We start from the raw sequence: 9130 nt of genomic DNA on the forward strand, positions 1-9130 counted from the left end.
CTACTCATTGACAACTTTTTACACAAATGCTAAGTCTCACTCTTGTTCAATATGGTAAAAATATAAAGATTGGAAAATGTTAGGTCGGAATAGGTCAGACCGGTCAGTCAATCAGATCTATTTTATAAAGAGATTAGACTTAATCTTTTTTAAAAGCCTATTTTATTAAATAAGACAGACTTAGGCTATTTAAAAAAAACGTATAAAATCTTATATGCCGGCTTATATTTTTATATTATATTAGAGATATGCTAAATAAGTTTATACATATATATATATATATATATATATATATATATATATATATATATATATATATATATATATGAGGAATGATCAAATTACACTCGAAGAGTTACACCACGAGTTACACTCGTTCAATAACTACATCTCGAAATAATATTTTTTAAATTCAACCGTTGGATTGAAACATAATATCATATAGATCATACCTATAAAGTTTGAGCTTAATCTATAATGATTTATTATATCATCAAGATATCCAAAGATTAACGTCAAAATGAGCTTTCATATAACGTTAATTTTGATGTTATTCAATGACATAGTAAATCATTATAGATTAAGCTCAAACTTTATAGGAATGATCTATATGATATTATGTTTCAATCCAACGGTTGAATTTAAAAAATATTATTTCGAGATGTAGTTATTGAACGAGTGTAACTCGTGGTGTAACTCTTCGGGTGTAATTTGATCCCTTATATATATATATATATATATATATATATATATATATATATATATATATATATATATATATATATATATATATATATATATATATATATATATATATATATATATATATATATATATATATATATATATATATAGACCGACCTATAAAGCTTCTTAAGTAATATGAATTAATTGAAAATTTTAATAAGATATATTCTTTTAAATAGGCTTTTAGGTCGGACCAGATTTTTAAAAAGGTCAGGCCAAAAAATTGAGCCTATGATAAACCATAAGTCAGACTTATGTCTTTTAAGTTTATCATAGATGAGACCTTCTAAAGTTTAACCCAATCTAGCCTGTTTCCTTCTCTAGTAAAAAGTGACAAAGGCAAAGATCATAATTGCCGTAAAAAAAAAGTGTGCTAAGGTTGAGACTATTAACCATTTATTTTTTTAATGCATTGTTTTTTAAAAATATTTGGTGCAAAATCTTAGATTGGATGTAGATGATACATGATCCAAGGGAATGTCCCGAGGAATAGAATTGGATTGTTTCGAAGTGTAAAGGAAAATGGTAGAGAGATAGCCTCCTCAAAATGGCAATTGTAGAGACTACTTATGATATAAAGAAGTTTAGAAATGATCTGTGCTTCGATTATAGTGTAGATAATACAAAAATAATTGATGAATCTTAGAGATGTTAGTTTATAGAGGATGGTATAGCAAAAAGTTTAGACCACACATAGCGCATTTAATGTTGTAGTATGGTTGGGCTTAGGGGTGATCGTATCCGAACCAATCCAAAAGCAAAACCGCAAATCGAACCAATCCAAACCGAAACCGCAAAAAACCGCGTTTGGTTTGGATGAGTTTGGATGGTTTTTGGACTGAACCGCACGGTTTGGTTTGGTTTGCGGTTTTTATTTCACGAAACCGAACGGAACCGAACCAAACCGCATATTTAACTTAAGTTTTAAATTTTTATAATTAATTTATTATCTTTCCAAATTCAATTGCACACAGCCACATCTAACGTTTTGAATTTTAATAATTAATTTATTAACTTAAGTTTTGGCATAATCCACTTAGTTTTTGTATTATATATATATATATATATATATATATATTATATATATATATATATATATATATATATATATATATATATATATATATATATATATATATATATATAAAATTCTCTACTGTCTAATGTATGTATTTCATTTATAATGTATTTTTAGCTCTCTACTGTTCTTGTATTATAATTTCTTTTGTATGGTATAATATCATATATTATATTGATATTGAATTACTTTCCTTTTTCCTTTTATTTCAGTACATTTTTATTTTATAGTGTAAACCGCAGTCAACCGAACCGATCCTAACCGCATTGGTTTGGTTTGGTTTGGTTTGGATGACTTTTTAAAAATCAACCGAACCAAACCGAACCGCATGCATTTTTATCTCGCGGTTAGGATGACTTTTATGCTCAAAACCGAACCAAACCGCACCGCGAACACCCCTAGTTGGGCTTGATAGTTTTATCGATTTAGAGGATTGGATCCAAGCGATCGCCTTGTATAATATTTTTTAATTAGTACATTAATGTTTATTTGATTAAAAAAAATCTTCTATGTCATGAGGGATAAAAAAAAGAATATGAAAAATGGTCAAAAAATTGATATTTTTTAAAGGAGGTGAAAAAGTTAAGAATATTAAAATAGAAAATTAAAAGCCCATTTAAGTTTAACATTAATAAAGTTATGTAACTAAAAAAATATAAAATTAAAAATTAAAAAAATAATTATTTTAAGACAAATTTTTTAATTACTGTATCGGTCACTTTAAGACAATGCAAGTATTTTATTCTTTTACTTTTATATTCATCATCCGAAACAACAATTAAAATCCAATATTTATTGCAGTCTATCGATGATAATTATACAAGATGTATATATAAAAAAGATTATGAAAATTAAAGAATAAAAAAAGCTAGACAAAAACATAGAACAATGAATAATACAAACTATCTATGTAGTAATGCTTCATGAATTGGTGAAGAAACAATATATTAATTACGTGGATGAGTACTTTCGGGATGAGCCATTCCGGATGAAACCTTAGCAACATCCAAAGCTGATGCTTCAGGCTTCTTATTAGCGTACAAAACAAAGTAACCTAAGACAGATATAGCTGCAAATCCTCCTATGGCCATTCTCATAGGACAAAATGGCACTTTCTTACGTTGGTGAAGTACTTCTGTTGAATGTTGTCGAGGTTGTGAATCTTTCATTGCTTCGTTATTATTTGTTCCTGCCATCTCTTTTCTTTTTTCTCAATTGCTAATTTTTTCTTCTTTCAGTGGGTGTTTGTGGAAGTATTGATAGAAAAAAGAGAAGGGAATGGGAGCGGTTAGAAGAAATGTTAGGCGAAAAATAATGGGTTGTCTACAAATGGATTGAGGTTCTATAATTGGATCTTTGGCATTTGCCACGTGCATGTATTGTCGTTGACCTTCATATTTTGTTTGAATTTCGTTCTCTAATTATGTGAAGTAATTGTGATAGGAGTAAGGTCTTACTATCTTAAATGTAGGCACTTTGTAAATTAATTTTACATAATTTTTTAATAGAATTATAACATTGAGCAATATTATGTTATTATTTTAAAATTAAAAACGAAATTTAGGAGATACACATGTATAATCGATTTACAATGTAAAAATAACTTATACGGTCCATGTATACTTTTTTCCTTTAAAAAAATCCACACGAAAATTGAATCTTGGATTCTTTAATTTTATTATGAAAACTAGTAAGATATCCATGATCGCACGAATTCCGTATTGATTCATATTACACGTCGCGATATCTCATTTGTCAGTTTTAAAATTTATTTTGCAGATCACATAATCACAAATATAAACTAATAATATGTAATAACCTTTATCCATTGATTCAAGTAGTATTTTTAAATATTTGTAACAATAATATATTTATTTGATCCAATATAAATATTTAGAACCCGTGTGCGTTTATAAAAATAATTTTATCAACATTATATCATTTAGTTTTATCTTATTTAATTAATTATTAAATAGTATATTTTTTTTTTGTTTCCAAGACATTTTACATTGAAGGTAACTTTACCCAACTTTTTGAGTTGGGTAGATAAAAATTCTTAAATGTGTTAAATGAGATGAAATCATGTGATTAGTCGGAGGTACACTATTCAACTTTTTATAAATAGTTAGAGAAGTAGGGGTGTAAGCGGATCAAAAAAATCCAATTAAACCGACGATCCAAACCAAACCAAACCGAAATAAAATCAATTATTATTGGTTTGGTGTGAGATATTGGATCGAACTCTAGTATTGTCGAAGGGTAGCTTCTTGGTTCGACAGTTCGACAGAGTTAAGCATGAAGTCGAAGGATTGTTCACATGCTGGTGTCGAAGTGTGCATGCTGTAGTCGAAGATGGGTCTAGCATGCAGATGTCGAAGATGCTAGAGTTGTTAGCATGTCAAATTAGGTTTTAGTGTTTAAACCCTAATTTGTTAAGTTAGCTTGTTTATTAAGTTGGCTTGTGTAATGGGCCTTGCTGAAAAAGCCCATTAGTTAGTATGTTAGGTTTTATTATAAATAGCATACTAGTCTCTCATCATTGCTAAGCTGCAAATCCTAATTTAGGGTGAGAGAGGTTATTTGTTATTCTTGTAAACTTGTAATCTTGTTTTAAGAGAAAGTAAAAGAATAGCAGTTATAACCAATTCTTGTGTTCCTCTTCTTCCTTGTTTTATACTTTGTTCTTGGCATTGAATTCACAACAAATTGGTGCGGTGAGCGTGGAGAAGATGCCTTCAACAAAGTATGAGATTGAAAAGTTCACCGGAGTGAATGATTTCGGTCTGTGGCGCTTGAAGATGAAAGCCCTACTAGTTCAGCAGGGTTGTTAGGAAGCGTTGAAGGGAGAGGCAGCCATGAATGCAGAATTGACGGCAGCGGAGAAGACGAATATGATCGAGAAAGCACACAGCGCAATTCTGTTGAGCCTTGGTGATAAGGTTCTCCGGCAGGTATCAAAGGAGACGACGGCATCAGGGTTATGGGTGAAACATGAAAGTTTGTATATGACCAAATCGCTGGTAAATCGACTCTACCTGAAGCAAGCTTTGTATTCATTCAAGATGATTGAAGACAAAGTATTGGCTGAGCAGTTGGATATGTTCAACAAGCTGATTCTTGATCTTGAAAATATTGATGTGAAGATCGATGATGAAGATCAAGCGCTGTTACTATTGTGTTCTTTGCCTCGATCACATGCTCACTTCAAAGAAACTCTCTTGTATGGAAGGGAGTCCCTGACGTTTGAAGAAGTTCAATCAGCCTTGTACTCTAAGGACTTGAATGAACGAAAGGAGCATAAACCTTCGACTGTTGGCGAAGGTTTGGCCGTTAAAGGAAAACTCTTACGAAAGGATGGTAAGTTCGACAAGAAGAAAGGCAAAAGCCAGTCGAAGACTTACAGTGGCGAAGCATCTGGCATTCGATGCTACCATTGTAAGAAGGAGGGTCACACAAGAAAGGTGTGCCCTGAACGCTTGAAATATCATGGAGGTAAGGATAATGGCAACGCTGCCATTGTTCAAGATGATTTCGAATCATCTGATGTTCTTGTGGTTTCAAGCAGTGACTCTAAGAAGGAGTGGATTATGGATTCAGGTTGCACTTGGCACATGACTCCAAACAAAGACTTGTTCGAGGAATTATGTGATCAAGATGGTGGATCAGTATTGCTGGGAAACAACAAGCCTTGCAAGATTGCAGGTGTTGGATCTGTGAGATTCAAGCTCCATGATGAGTCAATAAGGTTGTTGACTGAAGTCAGGTATGTTCCTGATTTGAAGAGAAATCTGATTTCTCTTGGTGAATTCGACAAGAAAGGATATGTTTTCCAAGGAGAGAAAAGTATCCTAAGAGTCATGAAGGGTTCGAAGGAAGTCTTGAGAGGCGTGAAGAAACAAGGCTTGTATACCCTTGAGGCTGAAGTTGTAAGTGGTTCGACAAATACTGCATCCACGAAACCTTTGTCGAAAACAGAAATCTGGCACATGAGATTGGGCCATGTCAGTGAAAGGGGTCTGGTCGAATTAGGGAAACAAAATCTGCTTGGTGGAGACAAAATCGAAAAGCTGAAGTTTTGTGAACCCTGTGTACTTGGAAAATCTTGCAGAGTGAAGTTCAACAAAGGCAAACAAAGAACACATGGATCCCTTGATTACATCCATGCTGATCTTTGGGGGCCTGCAAGGTGTGCATCACATTCAGGAGCAAGGTATTTTCTATCCATAGTAGATGATTATTCCAGAAAATTATGGGTATTCATCCAGAAGACTAAGGATGAAACTTTTGAGAATTTCAAAAGTTGGAAGACTCTGGTTGAAAATCAGACTGGCAGAAAGGTCAAGAGGTTGAGAACCGACAATGGCCTTGAATTTTGCAATGAGGCATTCGACAGTTTTTGTGCTGCCTCTGGTATTGCAAGGCATAGAACTACTTCAGGTACTCCACAGCAAAATGGTTTGGCTGAAAGGTTTAATCGAACTATTTTGGAGAGAGTCAGATGCATGTTGACTAGTGCGGGGTTAACAAAGGTGTTCTGGGCTGAGGCTGTTTCGACAACAACATATCTGATAAACAGATGTCCTTCGACAGCGTTAGATATGAAGACACCTGAAGAAGTTTGGTCGGGACATCCACCAGATCTCGACAAACTGAGAGTATTTGGCTGCGTAGCCTATGCTCACATTAGGCAAGACAAGGTCGAACCTAGAGCTCTGAAATGCATGTTCATGGGATACTCTGAAGGAGTCAAAGCTTACAGGCTATGGTGCCTAGAGCCAGGTCACAGGAGGTGTATCACCAGTCGAGATGTAGTTTTCAATGAAGCTGAAATGGCTTTTAAGAAAACTGATGATGTTGGTCGAAGTACAGAAACATCGGACGAAGAGATGGAACAGGTAGAGATTCCTGTTGAGGTGGAGCATGTTGATGCTGAATTGCATATCCCAGATGAAGTCGAAGAAGAAGCAGAAGATGCTGAAGTTGAGGAAACTGACGATGACTACCTATTGTCGAGAGATAGGTCGAGAAGAGTCATCAAGCCACCTCAAAGACTTGGATATGCAGATCTTATAGCTTATGCCTTAATCTCTGCAAGTGAGGTTCTAGACGAAGAACCTAGAGACTATAAGGAAGTTATGAGGAGTCGAAATAAGACTGAATGGCTAAAGGCCATGGATGATGAGATAAAATCTCTTCATGATAATCATACCTGGGAACTGATCAAGAAACCTGCTGGGGCAAGGTTAGTCAGCTGTAAATGGATTTTCAAAGTTAAGGAAGGAATTGAAGGAGTGACGTCGAAAAGATACAAGGCAAGGTTAGTTGCAAGGGGTTTGACTCAGAAAGAAGGTGTCGACTTCAATGATGTGTTTTCTCCTGTTGTGAAGCATAGGTCCATTCGAATGTTGCTTGCCATGGTGGCACAGTTCGATCTTGAATTGGAACAAATGGATGTGAAGACTGCGTTCTTGTATGGTGATTTAGATGAAACGATCCTGATGAGGCAACCTGAAGGGTATGTCGAAAAGGGGAAGGAAGATTATGTGTGCGAGTTAAAGAGATCTTTGTATGGGCTGAAACAATCTCCTCGACAGTGGAATAGGAGATTCGACAAGTTCATGGCACGCATAAGTTTCATTAGAAGTCAGTTCGACCACTGCGTTTACTTCAGATTTCGATCTGGTAATTCATTTGTTATTTTGTTGCTTTATGTGGATGATATTCTCATAGCAAGCAACAATGTTGAAGATGTGACGAGGGTGAAGGCTGAACTCAATAAGGAGTTCGATATGAAGGATCTGGGAGCTGCTTCCAGGATTCTTGGAATTGACATTCAAAGAGATAGAAAGAAGTCGAAGTTATGCTTATCTCAAAAGGCATATCTACGGAAGATTCTTGAAAAGTTTGGTATGTCGAATTCGAAGCCAGTTGTGACTCCAACAAACCCTCAATTCAAGCTGAGTATTGATCAGTGTCCCAGTACTGATGTCGAAAGAGCCTATATGAATAGCATTCCGTATGCTAATATAGTTGGTTCTTTGATGTATGCTATGGTTTGTACTAGACCCGACATAGCTTACGCAGTCAGTCTTGTAAGCAGGTACATGGCGAATCCTGGAAAGGCTCACTGGCAAGCATTGAAGTGGATTTTAAGGTACATAAATGGGTCTCTGAATAGAGTCCTAATTTATGGTGGAGCCTTGGGTGAAGATAGTAAAGCAGTAATAGAAGGATATGTCGACTCTGATTATGCAGGTTGTATGGATTCCAGAAAATCTATTTCTGGATATGTTTTCACTATGTTTGGCACTGCAATTAGTTGGAAAGCAACACTTCAGAAGGTTGTTGCTCTATCAACCACTAAAGCGGAGTATATCAAGGTCGAGGTATCACTGTTAAATGTGATAGTCAAAGTGCAATACACCTGTCGAAGAATTCAGCCTATCATGAGCGAACTAAGCACATTGATGTGAGGCTGCATTTCGTCAGAGGAGTAATCGAGCGTGGAGAAGTCCAAGTGCTGAAGGTTTCGACTGAAGACAATGCTGCTGATATGATCACCAAGACATTGCCGAGTTGCAAGTTTTTCCACTGTATGCAGTTGATAAAGCTGCATGAAGAAAGCTAGTCTGTTCCTTGACGTTGTAGAGTTAGGTCCAAGGTGGAGATTTGTGAGATATTGGATCGAACTCTAGTATTGTCGAAGGGTAGCTTCTTGGTTCGACAGTTCGACAGAGTTAAGCATGAAGTCGAAGGATTGTTCACATGCTGGTGTCGAAGTGTGCATGCTGTAGTCGAAGATGGGTCTAGCATGCAGATGTCGAAGATGCTAGAGTTGTTAGCATGTCAAATTAGGTTTTAGTGTTTAAACCCTAATTTGTTAAGTTAGCTTGTTTATTAAGTTGGCTTGTGTAATGGGCCTTGCTGAAAAAGCCCATTAGTTAGTATGTTAGGTTTTATTATAAATAGCATACTAGTCTCTCATCATTGCTAAGCTGCAAATCCTAATTTAGGGTGAGAGAGGTTATTTGTTATTCTTGTAAACTTGTAATCTTGTTTTAAGAGAAAGTAAAAGAATAGCAGTTATAACCAATTCTTGTGTTCCTCTTCTTCCTTGTTTTATACTTTGTTCTTGGCATTGAATTCACAACATTTGGTTAAGAAACCAAACCAAACCAATAAAAACCGATGTGGTTTGGTTCGGTTCTCGGTTTTAGTTTTTAGGAACCGCCAAACCGATAAACCGAACCAATAGAAATAATGACGCTCTAAATATTTTATTCTACACATCATTAAGCTCAAATT

Source organism: Vicia villosa, linkage group LG1 (genome assembly GCF_029867415.1).
Source record: "Vicia villosa cultivar HV-30 ecotype Madison, WI linkage group LG1, Vvil1.0, whole genome shotgun sequence".
In the NCBI taxonomy this organism is placed as follows: Eukaryota; Viridiplantae; Streptophyta; class Magnoliopsida; order Fabales; family Fabaceae; genus Vicia; species Vicia villosa.